This window comes from Argiope bruennichi, chromosome 10 (assembly GCF_947563725.1).
Source record: "Argiope bruennichi chromosome 10, qqArgBrue1.1, whole genome shotgun sequence".
In the NCBI taxonomy this organism is placed as follows: domain Eukaryota; kingdom Metazoa; phylum Arthropoda; class Arachnida; order Araneae; family Araneidae; genus Argiope; species Argiope bruennichi.
In genome coordinates this window covers 107,133,761-107,154,258 of record NC_079160.1, presented here as the reverse complement: position 1 = coordinate 107,154,258, position 20,498 = coordinate 107,133,761, and the positions used below count along the sequence as shown (strand labels likewise).

Below are 20,498 nucleotides of genomic sequence, written 5' to 3'. Positions count from 1 at the left end.
ATTAAAATATAAACGAAACGTTTTATATTGCTATAAGAAGATATGACATATAATAATAATATAACTTCCGCAACTTTATTTCTTTAACTAAAAGGAGAAAAACAAAAACTATCGTAGAATCCAAAAGGATTTTGAAAACACTAAATGGAAATAATACCAAAATTTTCAAGACTTCTAGGAATAACTACAATATCGTAAACGAATTTTAAGATTGCAGAAAACTGATGTTTTTCATAAGATTCTGATAATTTTCAAATACTCATGTAAAATATAATTAAAGGTCTTGTGTGGAAGAATAAATTTTCTATATTGCACTTCTATAGTCAGAAACTCTAGATAATACCAAAAGTTTAGCTGTCGCGATTCATTTATATAGATTGCATTGTCAATCGCAATAATCATTAAATATTTCAAAAACTTTAATAGAATGTTTCCGAAGGAACTGAAACATGATGCTAAGTGGTTGTTTCGAAAAATTAGTTTCCAGGAGCAAAAAATAATTATTATTGTTTTCAAAATACTATTGATAGACCATTGATGATGAATGGGGTTGAAATTGGCACTGCTTTTCCACGGTGGCAAATGAAAATTGTAATTTCTCACTGCCACCGAGTCAATGTACCGTTATTTCCGAAAGAAAAAACAGCATTAAAAAAATCGCTGTCAGAAGTGGGATTCGAACCCACGCCCACATTCGTGGACCAGAACTCTCGGCACTCTGCTACAGAGCAAGATTCCTCTTGAGTCTGGCGCCTTAGACCGCTCGGGCATCCTGACACATCGATGTTTTCGCTTAAAGCGTTTATCAGCTGCGAATGTGATAAGAAAACTAAGTCATAGCTGTCAAGATAAAATGTTTTTGTAGGTTAGATTGCAAAGCACATTTCGTCAACTATTGATTGCTTTTCCCAAAGTAGCGAGTTCCATTAATTTGTATTCTGCTTTTCACTTAAAGCACCGGGATATCGGATTGCAAGTGCGATTACTTGTCATGTTTTTTTTTAAAAAGTGAACTAATGATGACGACGATTATTCACATGAATGGCTAAGAAAATGATTGGCAATATATTTTCCTCTTTCGATTGGGAGTTTCCGTCTTCCGCCTCGTTATGTCGGAAGACTCTTTAATGTCGGGGTTGTGAGTCCGAGTTTCACGTTCAGCGAATGCAAAACTTTGTAATAGCCATAATATGGGTTATTGAATCAAGAGTATTTCTATCACTTTGAGAACAATATTATAAAAAACGTTCAGAGACATTCTGAAAAACGTCTACTATTTGGAATTTCAATGAAGGATTTTCGCCTTTTCTTAATAGGTTTAAAGTAATTTTTCTGTCTGCTTGAAAGGAAACAATTTTCACTTTTGGCTCATCCATATTGACTGCTTAAACACTTGTCACTTTAAAAAAAAAAATGTGTTATTAGATTTGAATGGAAGCGTATTGAAGCAGGACAGTTAAACTATTACAAGAATAGAAGAAATTACTAAAGAGCAGGTCATTTGAACTCACCAGCTTTGCTCTGAGTCTGATTTATTAAAAGGTGCATGTGTACCCTTGGTGTAGTGGTTATCACATCCGCCTAACACGCGGAAGGTCCCAGGTTCGGAACCTGGTGGGTACATGTTTCGTTACGTTGTCTTTTCATTTCACTTTTTATTTTTCGAGAATTGCTACCGTTAGTGTTGCTTTATTTTAACATTCTTAACAGTTGTATTTAAAAATGGGGAGAAGAAAAAAAATAGAATAAACCTTTTAAAAAATGATTATGCTTCCGAAAGAAAAATATCTTTAAATAACTATTTTATATTTAAAAAATTCCGTTATAAATGATAAATATTCAATAGATGGAATAAAAATAATTGAATTCATGCAACGATGCTAATTAAGTGTCTTAAACAGCTGAAAACAATAGATATTCAAATGGACATTCTTTGTCAATTCGAAATTTGAAATAAAATTCTCTGACATGAATCAATGTCAATGTCGAACGATGTATAAAAAAACTGACATAAACCTCATATTATCTGATAGAAAAACTGAAATTAATTTCCTTTTAATTGAAGGCACATAAAATATAACGACAAGAGAAACATCCACGAAAAGGTAAAAATAATGTCACGCAATGTTCTACGGTGGTTCCGAAGTCGCGACATTCGCGTTATTAGAACGACTCTAATGCCAACTGAGATAATTGGCCCTCGAACGGCATTTTCTGGATTGCATACAAAAAGGAAGTAAAAACCTGCTCTTAATACTTTCTTGTACCCTTTTTTGTTTGCTTGTAGTATGTTAAATCAAGCGGAGATTCTTATTCTAATTTCAGACAGTTGCGAAAAAGCACATTTCATATCTTTGCAATGCTTTATATCTGGGTGTTTGGCAAGACGAAATAAATTCATGTGAAAATGAATAATGATAAGAAAAAAGAGTCCTTGCATCGGCCGGGAATCGAACCCGGGCCGCCCGCGTGGCAGGCGAGCATTCTACCACTGAACCACCGATGCTCACGAAACGCCGCCATCTCACCGATTGCAAGTGGATGACGAAGTCTAAAATGCCCTCATTTTTTCTGTTTTGTAATTCGACCGAAGTATGCGTCGACTGCAGATATTGTCAAATAAGCACGAGTCACCTTCACCAGGATTATGTGAAACTATTAATTTCATTCTCTAACTTAGTCGTATTTCGTGTCTCTAAAAGCTCTTTATTCCCTCTCGCTTTGATAGTTTGATTGTTTATAAGCAGGAACTATCCACACACACTCACAACAATCTTTCTTTTGACCGTTTGAGCACAGTGTCATAGACAACAATGTAGTTAGAAATCCACCTTTACGCAAAGCAATCTATGCACGAGCAATTAATGTATAGGGAACACTTTTTTATTAAAATATAAACGAAACGTTTTATATTGCTATAAGAAGATATGACATATAATAATAATATAACTTCCGCAACTTTATTTCTTTAACTAAAAGGAGAAAAACAAAAACTATCGTAGAATCCAAAAGGATTTTGAAAACACTAAATGGAAATAATACCAAAATTTTCAAGACTTCTAGGAATAACTACAATATCGTAAACGAATTTTAAGATTGCAGAAAACTGATGTTTTTCATAAGATTCTGATAATTTTCAAATACTCATGTAAAATATAATTAAAGGTCTTGTGTGGAAGAATAAATTTTCTATATTGCACTTCTATAGTCAGAAACTCTAGATAATGCCAAAAGTTTAGCCGTCGCGATTCATTTATATAGATTGCATTGTCAATCGCAATAATTATTAAATATTTCAAAAACTTTAATAGAATGTTTCCGAAGGAACTGAAACATGATGCTAAGTGGTTGTTTCGAAAAATTAGTTTCCAGGAGCAAAAAATAATTATTATTGTTTTCAAAATACTATTGATAGACCATTGATGATGAATGGGGTTGAAATTGGCACTGCTTTTCCACGGTGGCAAATGAAAATTGTAATTTCTCACTGCCACCGAGTCAATGTACCGTTATTTCCGAAAGAAAAAACAGGATTAAAAAAATCGCTGTCAGAAGTGGGATTCGAACCCACGCCCACATTCGTGGACCAGAACTCTCGGCACTCTGCTACAGAGCAAGATTCCTCTTGAGTCTGGCGCCTTAGACCGCTCGGCCATCCTGACACATCGATGTTTTCGCTTAAAGCGTTTATCAGCTGCGAATGTGATAAGAAAACTAAGTCATAGCTGTCAAGATAAAATGTTTTTGTAGGTTAGATTGCAAAGCACATTTCGTCAACTATTGATTGCTTTTCCCAAAGTAGCGAGTTCCATTAATTTGTATTCTGCTTTTCACTTAAAGCACCGGGATATCGGATTGCAAGTGCGATTACTTGTCATGTTTTTTTTTAAAAAGTGAACTAATGATGACGACGATTATTCACATGAATGGCTAAGAAAATGATTGGCAATATATTTTCCTCTTTCGATTGGGAGTTTCCGTCTTCCGCCTCGTTATGTCGGAAGACTCTTTAATGTCGGGGTTGTGAGTCCGAGTTTCACGTTCAGCGAATGCAAAACTTTGTAATAGCCATAATATGGGTTATTGAATCAAGAGTATTTCTATCACTTTGAGAACAATATTATAAAAAACGTTCAGAGACATTCTGAAAAACGTCTACTATTTGGAATTTCAATGAAGGATTTTCGCCTTTTCTTAATAGGTTTAAAGTAATTTTTCTGTCTGCTTGAAAGGAAACAATTTTCACTTTTGGCTCATCCATATTGACTGCTTAAACACTTGTCACTTTAAAAAAAAAAATGTGTTATTAGATTTGAATGGAAGCGTATTGAAGCAGGACAGTTAAACTATTACAAGAATAGAAGAAATTACTAAAGAGCAGGTCATTTGAACTCACCAGCTTTGCTCTGAGTCTGATTTATTAAAAGGTGCATGTGTACCCATGGTGTAGTGGTTATCACATCCGCCTAACACGCGGAATTTCCCAGGTTCGAAACCTGGTGGGTACATGTTTCGTTCCGTTGTCTTTTCATTTCACTTTTTATTTTTCGAGAATTGCTACCGTTAGTGTTGCTTTATTTTAACATTCTTAACAGTTGTATTTAAAAATGGGGAGAAGAAAAAAAATAGAATAAACCTTTTAAAAAATGATTATGCTTCCGAAAGAAAAATATCTTTAAATAACTATTTTATATTTAAAAAATTCCGTTATAAATGATAAATATTCAATAGATGGAATAAAAATAATTGAATTCATGCAACGATGCTAATTAAGTGTCTTAAACAGCTGAAAACAATAGATATTCAAATGGACATTCTTTGTCAATTCGAAATTTGAAATAAAATTCTCTGACATGAATCAATGTCAATGTCGAACGATGTATAAAAAAACTGACATAAACCTCATATTATCTGATAGAAAAACTGAAATTAATTTCCTTTTAATTGAAGGCCCATAAAATATAACGACAAGAGAAACATCCACGAAAAGGTAAAAATAATGTCACTCCATGTTCTACGGTGGTTCCGAACTCGCGACATTCGCGTTATTAGAACGACGCTAATGCCAACTGAGATAATGGGCCCTCGAACGGCTTTTTCTGGATTGCATACAAAAAGGAAGTAAAAACCTGCTCTTAATACTTTCTTGTACCCATTTTTGTTTGCTTGTAGTATGTTAAATCAAACGGAGATTCTTATTCTAATTTCAGACAGTTGCGAAAAAGCACATTTCATATCTTTGCAATGCTTTATATCTGGGTGTTTGGCAAGACGAAATAAATTCATGTGAAAATGAATAATGATAAGAAAAACGAGTCCTTGCATCGGCCGGGAATCGAACCCGGGCCGCCCGCGTGGCAGGCGAGCATTCTACCACTGAACCACCGATGCTCACGAAACGCCGCCATCTCACCGATTGCAAGTGGATGACGAAGTCTAAAATGCCCTCATTTTTTCTGTTTTGTAATTCGACCGAAGTATGCGTCGACTGCAGATATTGTCAAATAAGCACGAGTCACCTTCACCAGGATTATGTGAAACTATTAATTTCATTCTCTAACTTAGTCGTATTTCGTGTCTCTAAAAGCTCTTTATTCCCTCTCGCTTTGATAGTTTGATTGTTTATAAGCAGGAACTATCCACACACACTCACAACAATCTTTCTTTTGACCGTTTGAGCACAGTGTCATAGACAACAATGTAGTTAGAAATCCACCTTTACGCAAAGCAATCTATGCACGAGCAATTAATGTATAGGGAACACTTTTTTATTAAAATATAAACGAAACGTTTTATATTGCTATAAGAAGATATGACATATAATAATAATATAACTTCCGCAACTTTATTTCTTTAACTAAAAGGAGAAAAACAAAAACTATCGTAGAATCCAAAAGGATTTTGAAAACACTAAATGGAAATAATACCAAAATTTTCAAGACTTCTAGGAATAACTACAATATCGTAAACGAATTTTAAGATTGCAGAAAACTGATGTTTTTCATAAGATTCTGATAATTTTCAAATACTCATGTAAAATATAATTAAAGGTCTTGTGTGGAAGAATAAATTTTCTATATTGCACTTCTATAGTCAGAAACTCTAGATAATGCCAAAAGTTTAGCCGTCGCGATTCATTTATATAGATTGCATTGTCAATCGCAATAATTATTAAATATTTCAAAAACTTTAATAGAATGTTTCCGAAGGAACTGAAACATGATGCTAAGTGGTTGTTTCGAAAAATTAGTTTCCAGGAGCAAAAAATAATTATTATTGTTTTCAAAATACTATTGATAGACCATTGATGATGAATGGGGTTGAAATTGGCACTGCTTTTCCACGGTGGCAAATGAAAATTGTAATTTCTCACTGCCACCGAGTCAATGTACCGTTATTTCCGAAAGAAAAAACAGGATTAAAAAAATCGCTGTCAGAAGTGGGATTCGAACCCACGCCCACATTCGTGGACCAGAACTCTCGGCACTCTGCTACAGAGCAAGATTCCTCTTGAGTCTGGCGCCTTAGACCGCTCGGCCATCCTGACACATCGATGTTTTCGCTTAAAGCGTTTATCAGCTGCGAATGTGATAAGAAAACTAAGTCATAGCTGTCAAGATAAAATGTTTTTGTAGGTTAGATTGCAAAGCACATTTCGTCAACTATTGATTGCTTTTCCCAAAGTAGCGAGTTCCATTAATTTGTATTCTGCTTTTCACTTAAAGCACCGGGATATCGGATTGCAAGTGCGATTACTTGTCATGTTTTTTTTTAAAAAGTGAACTAATGATGACGACGATTATTCACATGAATGGCTAAGAAAATGATTGGCAATATATTTTCCTCTTTCGATTGGGAGTTTCCGTCTTCCGCCTCGTTATGTCGGAAGACTCTTTAATGTCGGGGTTGTGAGTCCGAGTTTCACGTTCAGCGAATGCAAAACTTTGTAATAGCCATAATATGGGTTATTGAATCAAGAGTATTTCTATCACTTTGAGAACAATATTATAAAAAACGTTCAGAGACATTCTGAAAAACGTCTACTATTTGGAATTTCAATGAAGGATTTTCGCCTTTTCTTAATAGGTTTAAAGTAATTTTTCTGTCTGCTTGAAAGGAAACAATTTTCACTTTTGGCTCATCCATATTGACTGCTTAAACACTTGTCACTTTAAAAAAAAAAATGTGTTATTAGATTTGAATGGAAGCGTATTGAAGCAGGACAGTTAAACTATTACAAGAATAGAAGAAATTACTAAAGAGCAGGTCATTTGAACTCACCAGCTTTGCTCTGAGTCTGATTTATTAAAAGGTGCATGTGTACCCTTGGTGTAGTGGTTATCACATCCGCCTAACACGCGGAAGGTCCCAGGTTCGAAACCTGGTGGGTACATGTTTCGTTCCGTTGTCTTTTCATTTCACTTTTTATTTTTCGAGAATTGCTACCGTTAGTGTTGCTTTATTTTAACATTCTTAACAGTTGTATTTAAAAATGGGGAGAAGAAAAAAAATAGAATAAACCTTTTAAAAAATGATTATGCTTCCGAAAGAAAAATATCTTTAAATAACTATTTTATATTTAAAAAATTCCGTTATAAATGATAAATATTCAATAGATGGAATAAAAATAATTGAATTCATGCAACGATGCTAATTAAGTGTCTTAAACAGCTGAAAACAATAGATATTCAAATGGACATTCTTTGTCAATTCGAAATTTGAAATAAAATTCTCTGACATGAATCAATGTCAATGTCGAACGATGTATAAAAAAACTGACATAAACCTCATATTATCTGATAGAAAAACTGAAATTAATTTCCTTTTAATTGAAGGCACATAAAATATAACGACAAGAGAAACATCCACGAAAAGGTAAAAATAATGTCACGCAATGTTCTACGGTGGTTCCGAAGTCGCGACATTCGCGTTATTAGAACGACTCTAATGCCAACTGAGATAATTGGCCCTCGAACGGCATTTTCTGGATTGCATACAAAAAGGAAGTAAAAACCTGCTCTTAATACTTTCTTGTACCCTTTTTTGTTTGCTTGTAGTATGTTAAATCAAGCGGAGATTCTTATTCTAATTTCAGACAGTTGCGAAAAAGCACATTTCATATCTTTGCAATGCTTTATATCTGGGTGTTTGGCAAGACGAAATAAATTCATGTGAAAATGAATAATGATAAGAAAAAAGAGTCCTTGCATCGGCCGGGAATCGAACCCGGGCCGCCCGCGTGGCAGGCGAGCATTCTACCACTGAACCACCGATGCTCACGAAACGCCGCCATCTCACCGATTGCAAGTGGATGACGAAGTCTAAAATGCCCTCATTTTTTCTGTTTTGTAATTCGACCGAAGTATGCGTCGACTGCAGATATTGTCAAATAAGCACGAGTCACCTTCACCAGGATTATGTGAAACTATTAATTTCATTCTCTAACTTAGTCGTATTTCGTGTCTCTAAAAGCTCTTTATTCCCTCTCGCTTTGATAGTTTGATTGTTTATAAGCAGGAACTATCCACACACACTCACAACAATCTTTCTTTTGACCGTTTGAGCACAGTGTCATAGACAACAATGTAGTTAGAAATCCACCTTTACGCAAAGCAATCTATGCACGAGCAATTAATGTATAGGGAACACTTTTTTATTAAAATATAAACGAAACGTTTTATATTGCTATAAGAAGATATGACATATAATAATAATATAACTTCCGCAACTTTATTTCTTTAACTAAAAGGAGAAAAACAAAAACTATCGTAGAATCCAAAAGGATTTTGAAAACACTAAATGGAAATAATACCAAAATTTTCAAGACTTCTAGGAATAACTACAATATCGTAAACGAATTTTAAGATTGCAGAAAACTGATGTTTTTCATAAGATTCTGATAATTTTCAAATACTCATGTAAAATATAATTAAAGGTCTTGTGTGGAAGAATAAATTTTCTATATTGCACTTCTATAGTCAGAAACTCTAGATAATGCCAAAAGTTTAGCCGTCGCGATTCATTTATATAGATTGCATTGTCAATCGCAATAATTATTAAATATTTCAAAAACTTTAATAGAATGTTTCCGAAGGAACTGAAACATGATGCTAAGTGGTTGTTTCGAAAAATTAGTTTCCAGGAGCAAAAAATAATTATTATTGTTTTCAAAATACTATTGATAGACCATTGATGATGAATGGGGTTGAAATTGGCACTGCTTTTCCACGGTGGCAAATGAAAATTGTAATTTCTCACTGCCACCGAGTCAATGTACCGTTATTTCCGAAAGAAAAAACAGGATTAAAAAAATCGCTGTCAGAAGTGGGATTCGAACCCACGCCCACATTCGTGGACCAGAACTCTCGGCACTCTGCTACAGAGCAAGATTCCTCTTGAGTCTGGCGCCTTAGACCGCTCGGCCATCCTGACACATCGATGTTTTCGCTTAAAGCGTTTATCAGCTGCGAATGTGATAAGAAAACTAAGTCATAGCTGTCAAGATAAAATGTTTTTGTAGGTTAGATTGCAAAGCACATTTCGTCAACTATTGATTGCTTTTCCCAAAGTAGCGAGTTCCATTAATTTGTATTCTGCTTTTCACTTAAAGCACCGGGATATCGGATTGCAAGTGCGATTACTTGTCATGTTTTTTTTTAAAAAGTGAACTAATGATGACGACGATTATTCACATGAATGGCTAAGAAAATGATTGGCAATATATTTTCCTCTTTCGATTGGGAGTTTCCGTCTTCCGCCTCGTTATGTCGGAAGACTCTTTAATGTCGGGGTTGTGAGTCCGAGTTTCACGTTCAGCGAATGCAAAACTTTGTAATAGCCATAATATGGGTTATTGAATCAAGAGTATTTCTATCACTTTGAGAACAATATTATAAAAAACGTTCAGAGACATTCTGAAAAACGTCTACTATTTGGAATTTCAATGAAGGATTTTCGCCTTTTCTTAATAGGTTTAAAGTAATTTTTCTGTCTGCTTGAAAGGAAACAATTTTCACTTTTGGCTCATCCATATTGACTGCTTAAACACTTATCACTTTAAAAAAAAAATGTGTTATTAGATTTGAATGGAAGCGTATTGAAGCAGGACAGTTAAACTATTACAAGAATAGAAGAAATTACTAAAGAGCAGGTCATTTGAACTCACCAGCTTTGCTCTGAGTCTGATTTATTAAAAGGTGCATGTGTACCCATGGTGTAGTGGTTATCACATCCGCCTAACACGCGGAAGGTCCCAGGTTCGAAACCTGGTGGGTACATGTTTCGTTCCGTTGTCTTTTCATTTCACTTTTTATTTTTCGAGAATTGCTACCGTTAGTGTTGCTTTATTTTAACATTCTTAACAGTTGTATTTAAAAATGGGGAGAAGAAAAAAAATAGAATAAACCTTTTAAAAAATGATTATGCCTCCGAAAGAAAAATATCTTTAAATAACTTTTTTATATTTAAAAAATTCCGTTATAAATGATAAATATTCAATAGATGGAATAAAAATAATTGAATTCATGCAACGATGCTAATTAAGTGTCTTAAACAGCTGAAAACAATAGATATTCAAATGGACATTCCTTGTCAATTCGAAATTTGAAATAAAATTCTCTGACATGAATCAATGTCAATGTCGAACGATGTATAAAAAAACTGACATAAACCTCATATTATCTGATAGAAAAACTGAAATTAATTTCCTTTTAATTGAAGGCACATAAAATATAACGACAAGAGAAACATCCACGAAAAGGTAAAAATAATGTCACGCAATGTTCTACGGTGGTTCCGAAGTCGCGACATTCGCGTTATTAGAACGACTCTAATGCCAACTGAGATAATTGGCCCTCGAACGGCATTTTCTGGATTGCATACAAAAAGGAAGTAAAAACCTGCTCTTAATACTTTCTTGTACCCTTTTTTGTTTGCTTGTAGTATGTTAAATCAAGCGGAGATTCTTATTCTAATTTCAGACAGTTGCGAAAAAGCACATTTCATATCTTTGCAATGCTTTATATCTGGGTGTTTGGCAAGACGAAATAAATTCATGTGAAAATGAATAATGATAAGAAAAAAGAGTCCTTGCATCGGCCGGGAATCGAACCCGGGCCGCCCGCGTGGCAGGCGAGCATTCTACCACTGAACCACCGATGCTCACGAAACGCCGCCATCTCAACGATTGCAAGTGGATGACGAAGTCTAAAATGCCCTCATTTTTTCTGTTTTGTAATTCGACCGAAGTATGCGTCGACTGCAGATATTGTCAAATAAGCACGAGTCACCTTCACCAGGATTATGTGAAACTATTAATTTCATTCTCTAACTTAGTCGTATTTCGTGTCTCTAAAAGCTCTTTATTCCCTCTCGCTTTGATAGTTTGATTGTTTATAAGCAGGAACTATCCACACACACTCACAACAATCTTTCTTTTGACCGTTTGAGCACAGTGTCATAGACAACAATGTAGTTAGAAATCCACCTTTACGCAAAGCAATCTATGCACGAGCAATTAATGTATAGGGAACACTTTTTTATTAAAATATAAACGAAACGTTTTATATTGCTATAAGAAGATATGACATATAATAATAATATAACTTCCGCAACTTTATTTCTTTAACTAAAAGGAGAAAAACAAAAACTATCGTAGAATCCAAAAGGATTTTGAAAACACTAAATGGAAATAATACCAAAATTTTCAAGACTTCTAGGAATAACTACAATATCGTAAACGAATTTTAAGATTGCAGAAAACTGATGTTTTTCATAAGATTCTGATAATTTTCAAATACTCATGTAAAATATAATTAAAGGTCTTGTGTGGAAGAATAAATTTTCTATATTGCACTTCTATAGTCAGAAACTCTAGATAATGCCAAAAGTTTAGCCGTCGCGATTCATTTATATAGATTGCATTGTCAATCGCAATAATTATTAAATATTTCAAAAACTTTAATAGAATGTTTCCGAAGGAACTGAAACATGATGCTAAGTGGTTGTTTCGAAAAATTAGTTTCCAGGAGCAAAAAATAATTATTATTGTTTTCAAAATACTATTGATAGACCATTGATGATGAATGGGGTTGAAATTGGCACTGCTTTTCCACGGTGGCAAATGAAAATTGTAATTTCTCACTGCCACCGAGTCAATGTACCGTTATTTCCGAAAGAAAAAACAGGATTAAAAAAATCGCTGTCAGAAGTGGGATTCGAACCCACGCCCACATTCGTGGACCAGAACTCTCGGCACTCTGCTACAGAGCAAGATTCCTCTTGAGTCTGGCGCCTTAGACCGCTCGGCCATCCTGACACATCGATGTTTTCGCTTAAAGCGTTTATCAGCTGCGAATGTGATAAGAAAACTAAGTCATAGCTGTCAAGATAAAATGTTTTTGTAGGTTAGATTGCAAAGCACATTTCGTCAACTATTGATTGCTTTTCCCAAAGTAGCGAGTTCCATTAATTTGTATTCTGCTTTTCACTTAAAGCACCGGGATATCGGATTGCAAGTGCGATTACTTGTCATGTTTTTTTTTAAAAAGTGAACTAATGATGACGACGATTATTCACATGAATGGCTAAGAAAATGATTGGCAATATATTTTCCTCTTTCGATTGGGAGTTTCCGTCTTCCGCCTCGTTATGTCGGAAGACTCTTTAATGTCGGGGTTGTGAGTCCGAGTTTCACGTTCAGCGAATGCAAAACTTTGTAATAGCCATAATATGGGTTATTGAATCAAGAGTATTTCTATCACTTTGAGAACAATATTATAAAAAACGTTCAGAGACATTCTGAAAAACGTCTACTATTTGGAATTTCAATGAAGGATTTTCGCCTTTTCTTAATAGGTTTAAAGTAATTTTTCTGTCTGCTTGAAAGGAAACAATTTTCACTTTTGGCTCATCCATATTGACTGCTTAAACACTTATCACTTTAAAAAAAAAATGTGTTATTAGATTTGAATGGAAGCGTATTGAAGCAGGACAGTTAAACTATTACAAGAATAGAAGAAATTACTAAAGAGCAGGTCATTTGAACTCACCAGCTTTGCTCTGAGTCTGATTTATTAAAAGGTGCATGTGTACCCATGGTGTAGTGGTTATCACATCCGCCTAACACGCGGAAGGTCCCAGGTTCGAAACCTGGTGGGTACATGTTTCGTTCCGTTGTCTTTTCATTTCACTTTTTATTTTTCGAGAATTGCTACCGTTAGTGTTGCTTTATTTTAACATTCTTAACAGTTGTATTTAAAAATGGGGAGAAGAAAAAAAATAGAATAAACCTTTTAAAAAATGATTATGCCTCCGAAAGAAAAATATCTTTAAATAACTTTTTTATATTTAAAAAATTCCGTTATAAATGATAAATATTCAATAGATGGAATAAAAATAATTGAATTCATGCAACGATGCTAATTAAGTGTCTTAAACAGCTGAAAACAATAGATATTCAAATGGACATTCCTTGTCAATTCGAAATTTGAAATAAAATTCTCTGACATGAATCAATGTCAATGTCGAACGATGTATAAAAAAACTGACATAAACCTCATATTATCTGATAGAAAAACTGAAATTAATTTCCTTTTAATTGAAGGCACATAAAATATAACGACAAGAGAAACATCCACGAAAAGGTAAAAATAATGTCACGCCATGTTCTACGGTGGTTCCGAACTCGCGACATTCGCGTTATTAGAACGACGCTAATGCCAACTGAGATAATGGGCCCTCGAACGGCTTTTTCTGGATTGCATACAAAAAGGAAGTAAAAACCTGCTCTTAATACTTTCTTGTACCCATTTTTGTTTGCTTGTAGTATGTTAAATCAAACGGAGATTCTTATTCTAATTTCAGACAGTAGCGAAAAAGCACATTTCATATCTTTGCAATGCTTTATATCTGGGTGTTTGGCAAGACGAAACAAATTCATGTGAAAGTGAATAATGATAAGTAAAAACGAGTCCTTGCATCGGCCGGGAATTGAACCCGGGCCGCCCGCGTGGCAGGCGAGCATTCTACCACTGAACCACCGATGCTCACGAAACGCCGCCATCTCAACGATTGCAAGTGGATGACGAAGTCTAAAATGCCCTCATTTTTTCTGTTTTGTAATTCGACCGAAGTATGCGTCGACTGCAGATATTGTCAAATAAGCACGAGTCACCTTCACCAGGATTATGTGAAACTATTAATTTCATTCTCTAACTTAGTCGTATTTCGTGTCTCTAAAAGCTCTTTATTCCCTCTCGCTTTGATAGTTTGATTGTTTATAAGCAGGAACTATCCACACACACTCACAACAATCTTTCTTTTGACCGTTTGAGCACAGTGTCATAGACAACAATGTAGTTAGAAATCCACCTTTACGCAAAGCAATCTATGCACGAGCAATTAATGTATAGGGAACACTTTTTTATTAAAATATAAACGAAACGTTTTATATTGCTATAAGAAGATATGACATATAATAATAATATAACTTCCGCAACTTTATTTCTTTAACTAAAAGGAGAAAAACAAAAACTATCGTAGAATCCAAAAGGATTTTGAAAACACTAAATGGAAATAATACCAAAATTTTCAAGACTTCTAGGAATAACTACAATATCGTAAACGAATTTTAAGATTGCAGAAAACTGATGTTTTTCATAAGATTCTGATAATTTTCAAATACTCATGTAAAATATAATTAAAGGTCTTGTGTGGAAGAATAAATTTTCTATATTGCACTTCTATAGTCAGAAACTCTAGATAATACCAAAAGTTTAGCCGTCGCGATTCATTTATATAGATTGAATTGTCAATCGCAATAATTATTAAATATTTCAAAAACTTTAATAGAATGTTTCCGAAGGAACTGAAACATGATGCTAAGTGGTTGTTTCGAAAAATTAGTTTCCAGGAGCAAAAAATAATTATTATTGTTTTCAAAATACTATTGATAGACCATTGATGATGAATGGGGTTGAAATTGGCACTGCTTTTCCACGGTGGCAAATGAAAATTGTAATTTCTCACTGCCACCGAGTCAATGTACCGTTATTTCCGAAAGAAAAAACAGCATTAAAAAAATCGCTGTCAGAAGTGGGATTCGAACCCACGCCCACATTCGTGGACCAGAACTCTCGGCACTCTGCTACAGAGCAAGAATCCTCTTGAGTCTGGCGCCTTAGACCGCTCGGCCATCCTGACACATCGATGTTTTCGCTTAAAGCGTTTATCAGCTGCGAATGTGATAAGAAAACTAAGTCATAGCTGTCAAGATAAAATGTTTTTGTAGGTTAGATTGCAAAGCACATTTCGTCAACTATTGATTGCTTTCCCCAAAGTAGCGAGTTCCATTAATTTGTATTCTGCTTTTCACTTAAAGCACCGGGATATCGGATTGCAAGTACGATTACTTGTCATGTTTTTTTTTTTTTTAAAGTAAACTAATGATGACGACGATTATTCACCAACATTCACATGAATGGCTAAGAAAATGATTGGCAATATATTTTCCTCTTTCGATTGGGAGTTTCCGTCTTCCGCCTCGTTATGTCGGAAGACTCTTTAATGTCGGGGTTGTGAGTCCGAGTTTCACGTTCAGCGAATGCAAAACTTTGTAATAGCCATAATATGGGTTATTGAATCAAGAGTATTTCTATCACTTTGAGAACAATATTATAAAAAACGTTCAGAGACATTCTGAAAAACGTCTACTATTTGGAATTTCAATGAAGGATTTTCGCCTTTTCTTAATAGGTTTAAAGTAATTTTTCTGTCTGCTTGAAAGGAAACAATTTTCACTTTTGGCTCATCCATATTGACTGCTTAAACACTTGTCACTTTAAAAAAAAAAATGTGTTATTAGATTTGAATGGAAGCGTATTGAAGCAGGACAGTTAAACTATTACAAGAATAGAAGAAATTACTAAAGAGCAGGTCATTTGAACTCACCAGCTTTGCTCTGAGTCTGATTTATTAAAAGGTGCATGTGTACCCATGGTGTAGTGGTTATCACATCCGCCTAACACGCGGAAGGTCCCAGGTTCGAAACCTGGTGGGTACATGTTTCGTTCCGTTGTCTTTTCATTTCACTTTTTATTTTTCGAGAATTGCTACCGTTAGTGTTGCTTTATTTTAACATTCTTAACAGTTGTATTTAAAAATGGGGAGAAGAAAAAAAATAGAATAAACCTTTTAAAAAATGATTATGCTTCCGAAAGAAAAATATCTTTAAATAACTATTTTATATTTAAAAAATTCCGTTATAAATGATAAATATTCAATAGATGGAATAAAAATAATTGAATTCATGCAACGATGCTAATTAAGTGTCTTAAACAGCTGAAAACAATAGATATTCAAATGGACATTCTTTGTCAATTCGAAATTTGAAATAAAATTCTCTGACATGAATCAATGTCAATGTCGAACGATGTATAAAAAAACTGACATAAACCTCATATTATCTGATAGAAAAACTGAAATTAATTTCCTTTTAATTGAAGGCACATAAAATATAACGACAAGAGAAACATCCACGAAAAGGTAAAAATAATGTCACGCAATGTTCTACGGTGGTTCCGAAGTCGCGACATTCGCGTTATTAGAACGACTCTAATGCCAACTGAGATAATTGGCCCTCGAACGGCATTTTCTGGATTGCATACAAAAAGGAAGTAAAAACCTGCTCTTAATACTTTCTTGTACCCTTTTTTGTTTGCTTGTAGTATGTTAAATCAAGCGGAGATTCTTATTCTAATTTCAGACAGTTGCGAAAAAGCACATTTCATATCTTTGCAATGCTTTATATCTGGGTGTTTGGCAAGACGAAATAAATTCATGTGAAAATGAATAATGATAAGAAAAAAGAGTCCTTGCATCGGCCGGGAATCGAACCCGGGCCGCCCGCGTGGCAGGCGAGCATTCTACCACTGAACCACCGATGCTCACGAAACGCCGCCATCTCACCGATTGCAAGTGGATGACGAAGTCTAAAATGCCCTCATTTTTTCTGTTTTGTAATTCGACCGAAGTATGCGTCGACTGCAGATATTGTCAAATAAGCACGAGTCACCTTCACCAGGATTATGTGAAACTATTAATTTCATTCTCTAACTTAGTCGTATTTCGTGTCTCTAAAAGCTCTTTATTCCCTCTCGCTTTGATAGTTTGATTGTTTATAAGCAGGAACTATCCACACACACTCACAACAATCTTTCTTTTGACCGTTTGAGCACAGTGTCATAGACAACAATGTAGTTAGAAATCCACCTTTACGCAAAGCAATCTATGCACGAGCAATTAATGTATAGGGAACACTTTTTTATTAAAATATAAACGAAACGTTTTATATTGCTATAAGAAGATATGACATATAATAATAATATAACTTCCGCAACTTTATTTCTTTAACTAAAAGGAGAAAAACAAAAACTATCGTAGAATCCAAAAGGATTTTGAAAACACTAAATGGAAATAATACCAAAATTTTCAAGACTTCTAGGAATAACTACAATATCGTAAACGAATTTTAAGATTGCAGAAAACTGATGTTTTTCATAAGATTCTGATAATTTTCAAATACTCATGTAAAATATAATTAAAGGTCTTGTGTGGAAGAATAAATTTTCTATATTGCACTTCTATAGTCAGAAACTCTAGATAATACCAAAAGTTTAGCCGTCGCGATTCATTTATATAGATTGCATTGTCAATCGCAATAATTATTAAATATTTCAAAAACTTTAATAGAATGTTTCCGAAGGAACTGAAACATGATGCTAAGTGGTTGTTTCGAAAAATTAGTTTCCAGGAGCAAAAAATAATTATTATTGTTTTCAAAATACTATTGATAGACCATTGATGATGAATGGGGTTGAAATTGGCACTGCTTTTCCACGGTGGCAAATGAAAATTGTAATTTCTCACTGCCACCGAGTCAATGTACCGTTATTTCCGAAAGAAAAAACAGCATTAAAAAAATCGCTGTCAGAAGTGGGATTCGAACCCACGCCCACATTCGTGGACCAGAACTCTCGGCACTCTGCTACAGAGCAAGATTCCTCTTGAGTCTGGCGCCTTAGACCGCTCGGCCATCCTGACACATCGATGTTTTCGCTTAAAGCGTTTATCAGCTGCGAATGTGATAAGAAAACTAAGTCATAGCTGTCAAGATAAAATGTTTTTGTAGGTTAGATTGCAAAGCACATTTCGTCAACTATTGATTGCTTTTCCCAAAGTAGCGAGTTCCATTAATTTGTATTCTGCTTTTCACTTAAAGCACCGGGATATCGGATTGCAAGTACGATTACTTGTCATGTTTTTTTTTTTTAAAGTAAACTAATGATGACGACGATTATTCACCAACATTCACATGAATGGCTAAGAAAATGATTGGCAATATATTTTCCTCTTTCGATTGGGAGTTTCCGTCTTCCGCCTCGTTATGTCGGAAGACTCTTTAATGTCGGGGTTGTGAGTCCGAGTTTCACGTTCAGCGAATGCAAAACTTTGTAATAGCCATAATATGGGTTATTGAATCAAGAGTATTTCTATCACTTTGAGAACAATATTATAAAAAACGTTCAGAGACATTCTGAAAAACGTCTACTATTTGGAATTTCAATGAAGGATTTTCGCCTTTTCTTAATAGGTTTAAAGTAATTTTTCTGTCTGCTTGAAAGGAAACAATTTTCACTTTTGGCTCATCCATATTGACTGCTTAAACACTTATCACTTTAAAAAAAAAATGTGTTATTAGATTTGAATGGAAGCGTATTGAAGCAGGACAGTTAAACTATTACAAGAATAGAAGAAATTACTAAAGAGCAGGTCATTTGAACTCACCAGCTTTGCTCTGAGTCTGATTTATTAAAAGGTGCATGTGTACCCATGGTGTAGTGGTTATCACATCCGCCTAACACGCGGAAGGTCCCAGGTTCGAAACCTGGTGGGTACATGTTTCGTTCCGTTGTCTTTTCATTTCACTGTTTATTTTTCGAGAATTGCTACCGTTAGTGTTGCTTTATTTTAACATTCTTAACAGGGTTATTTAAAAATGGGGAGAAGAAAAAAAATAGAATAAACCTTTTAAAAAATGATTATGCTTCCGAAAGAAAAATATCTTTAAATAACTTTTTTATATTTAAAAAATTCCGTTATAAATGATAAATATTCAATAGATGGAATAAAAATAATTGAATTCATGCAACGATGCTAATTAAGTGTCTTAAACAGCTGAAAACAATAGATATTCAAATGGACATTCTTTGTCAATTCGAAATTTGAAATAAAATTCTCTGACATGAATCAATGTCAATGTCGAACGATGTATAAAAAAACTGACATAAACCTCATATTATCTGATAGAAAAACTGAAATTAATTTCCTTTTAATTGAAGGCACATAAAATATAACGACAAGAGAAACATCCACGAAAAGGTAAAAATAATGTCACGCCATGTTCTACGGTGGTTCCGAACTCGCGACATTCGCGTTATTAGAACGACTCTAATGCCAACTGAGATAATGGGCCCTCGAACGGCATTTTCTGGATTGCATACAAAAAGGAAGTAAAAACCTGCTCTTAATACTTTCTTGTACCCATTTTTGTTTGCTTGTAGTATGTTAAATCAAACGGAGATTCTTATTCTAATTTCAGACAGTAGCGAAAAAGCACATTTCATATCTTTGCAATGCTTTATATCTGGGTGTTTGGCAAGACGAAACAAATTCATGTGAAAGTGAATAATGATAAGTAAAAACGAGTCCTTGCATCGGCCGGGAATTGAACCCGGGCCGCCCGCGTGGCAGGCGAGCATTCTACCACTGAACCACCGATGCTCACGAAACGCCGCCATCTCAACGATTGCAAGTGGATGACGAAGTCTAAAATGCCCTCATTTTTTCTGTTTTGTAATTCGACCGAAGTATGCGTCGACTGCAGATATTGTCAAATAAGCACGAGTCACCTTCACCAGGATTATGTGAAACTATTAATTTCATTCTCTAACTTAGTCGTATTTCGTGTCTCTAAAAGCTCTTTATTCCCTCTCGCTTTGATAGTTTGATTGTTTATAAGCAGGAACTATCCACACACACTCACAACAATCTTTCTTTTGACCGTTTGAGCACAGTGTCATAGACAACAATGTAGTTAGAAATCCACCTTTACGCAAAGCAATCTATGCACGAGCAATTAATGTATAGGGAACACTTTTTTATTAAAATATAAACGAAACGTTTTATATTGCTATAAGAAGATATGACATATAATAATAATATAACTTCCGCAACTTTATTTCTTTAACTAAAAGGAGAAAAACAAAAACTATCGTAGAATCCAAAAGGATTTTGAAAACACTAAATGGAAATAATACCAAAATTTTCAAGACTTCTAGGAATAACTACAATATCGTAAACGAATTTTAAGATTGCAGAAAACTGATGTTTTTCATAAGATTCTGATAATTTTCAAATACTCATGTAAAATATAATTAAAG

The 20,498-nt window shown here is 34.4% G+C and overlaps 20 non-coding genes across 20 annotated transcripts; 6 read left to right on the top strand and 14 right to left on the bottom strand.

Moving 5' to 3' along the window:
• Positions 1–661: 661 nt before the first annotated feature.
• On the bottom strand, positions 662–777 carry Trnal-caa (transfer RNA leucine (anticodon CAA)). The gene is made up of 2 exons: positions 740–777; positions 662–707 (listed from the first exon to the last, which is right to left on the bottom strand). It is a non-coding gene; the product is annotated as a tRNA-Leu (tRNA).
• A 1,658-nt stretch (positions 778–2,435) lies between these two features.
• Positions 2,436–2,506, bottom strand: Trnag-gcc (transfer RNA glycine (anticodon GCC)). Its single transcript has one exon. It is a non-coding gene; the product is annotated as a tRNA-Gly (tRNA).
• A 1,040-nt stretch (positions 2,507–3,546) lies between these two features.
• Positions 3,547–3,662, bottom strand: Trnal-caa (transfer RNA leucine (anticodon CAA)). The gene is made up of 2 exons: positions 3,625–3,662; positions 3,547–3,592 (listed from the first exon to the last, which is right to left on the bottom strand). It is a non-coding gene; the product is annotated as a tRNA-Leu (tRNA).
• A 773-nt stretch (positions 3,663–4,435) lies between these two features.
• Trnav-aac (transfer RNA valine (anticodon AAC)) lies at positions 4,436–4,508 on the top strand. The gene has a single exon. It is a non-coding gene; the product is annotated as a tRNA-Val (tRNA).
• An 812-nt stretch (positions 4,509–5,320) lies between these two features.
• Positions 5,321–5,391, bottom strand: Trnag-gcc (transfer RNA glycine (anticodon GCC)). Its single transcript has one exon. It is a non-coding gene; the product is annotated as a tRNA-Gly (tRNA).
• A 1,040-nt stretch (positions 5,392–6,431) lies between these two features.
• Positions 6,432–6,547, bottom strand: Trnal-caa (transfer RNA leucine (anticodon CAA)). Its single transcript has 2 exons — positions 6,510–6,547; positions 6,432–6,477 (listed from the first exon to the last, which is right to left on the bottom strand). It is a non-coding gene; the product is annotated as a tRNA-Leu (tRNA).
• A 773-nt stretch (positions 6,548–7,320) lies between these two features.
• Trnav-aac (transfer RNA valine (anticodon AAC)) lies at positions 7,321–7,393 on the top strand. The gene has a single exon. It is a non-coding gene; the product is annotated as a tRNA-Val (tRNA).
• Positions 7,394–8,205: 812 nt separating this feature from the next.
• Trnag-gcc (transfer RNA glycine (anticodon GCC)) lies at positions 8,206–8,276 on the bottom strand. The gene has a single exon. It is a non-coding gene; the product is annotated as a tRNA-Gly (tRNA).
• Positions 8,277–9,316: 1,040 nt separating this feature from the next.
• On the bottom strand, positions 9,317–9,432 carry Trnal-caa (transfer RNA leucine (anticodon CAA)). The gene is made up of 2 exons: positions 9,395–9,432; positions 9,317–9,362 (listed from the first exon to the last, which is right to left on the bottom strand). It is a non-coding gene; the product is annotated as a tRNA-Leu (tRNA).
• Positions 9,433–10,204: 772 nt separating this feature from the next.
• Trnav-aac (transfer RNA valine (anticodon AAC)) lies at positions 10,205–10,277 on the top strand. The gene has a single exon. It is a non-coding gene; the product is annotated as a tRNA-Val (tRNA).
• Positions 10,278–11,089: 812 nt separating this feature from the next.
• On the bottom strand, positions 11,090–11,160 carry Trnag-gcc (transfer RNA glycine (anticodon GCC)). The gene has a single exon. It is a non-coding gene; the product is annotated as a tRNA-Gly (tRNA).
• A 1,040-nt stretch (positions 11,161–12,200) lies between these two features.
• On the bottom strand, positions 12,201–12,316 carry Trnal-caa (transfer RNA leucine (anticodon CAA)). The gene is made up of 2 exons: positions 12,279–12,316; positions 12,201–12,246 (listed from the first exon to the last, which is right to left on the bottom strand). It is a non-coding gene; the product is annotated as a tRNA-Leu (tRNA).
• A 772-nt stretch (positions 12,317–13,088) lies between these two features.
• Positions 13,089–13,161, top strand: Trnav-aac (transfer RNA valine (anticodon AAC)). The gene has a single exon. It is a non-coding gene; the product is annotated as a tRNA-Val (tRNA).
• Positions 13,162–13,974: 813 nt separating this feature from the next.
• Trnag-gcc (transfer RNA glycine (anticodon GCC)) lies at positions 13,975–14,045 on the bottom strand. The gene has a single exon. It is a non-coding gene; the product is annotated as a tRNA-Gly (tRNA).
• Positions 14,046–15,085: 1,040 nt separating this feature from the next.
• Trnal-caa (transfer RNA leucine (anticodon CAA)) lies at positions 15,086–15,201 on the bottom strand. The gene is made up of 2 exons: positions 15,164–15,201; positions 15,086–15,131 (listed from the first exon to the last, which is right to left on the bottom strand). It is a non-coding gene; the product is annotated as a tRNA-Leu (tRNA).
• A 786-nt stretch (positions 15,202–15,987) lies between these two features.
• On the top strand, positions 15,988–16,060 carry Trnav-aac (transfer RNA valine (anticodon AAC)). The gene has a single exon. It is a non-coding gene; the product is annotated as a tRNA-Val (tRNA).
• An 812-nt stretch (positions 16,061–16,872) lies between these two features.
• Trnag-gcc (transfer RNA glycine (anticodon GCC)) lies at positions 16,873–16,943 on the bottom strand. The gene has a single exon. It is a non-coding gene; the product is annotated as a tRNA-Gly (tRNA).
• Positions 16,944–17,983: 1,040 nt separating this feature from the next.
• Positions 17,984–18,099, bottom strand: Trnal-caa (transfer RNA leucine (anticodon CAA)). Its single transcript has 2 exons — positions 18,062–18,099; positions 17,984–18,029 (listed from the first exon to the last, which is right to left on the bottom strand). It is a non-coding gene; the product is annotated as a tRNA-Leu (tRNA).
• A 783-nt stretch (positions 18,100–18,882) lies between these two features.
• On the top strand, positions 18,883–18,955 carry Trnav-aac (transfer RNA valine (anticodon AAC)). Its single transcript has one exon. It is a non-coding gene; the product is annotated as a tRNA-Val (tRNA).
• Positions 18,956–19,768: 813 nt separating this feature from the next.
• Trnag-gcc (transfer RNA glycine (anticodon GCC)) lies at positions 19,769–19,839 on the bottom strand. Its single transcript has one exon. It is a non-coding gene; the product is annotated as a tRNA-Gly (tRNA).
• Between the last annotated feature and the right edge of the window lie 659 nt (positions 19,840–20,498).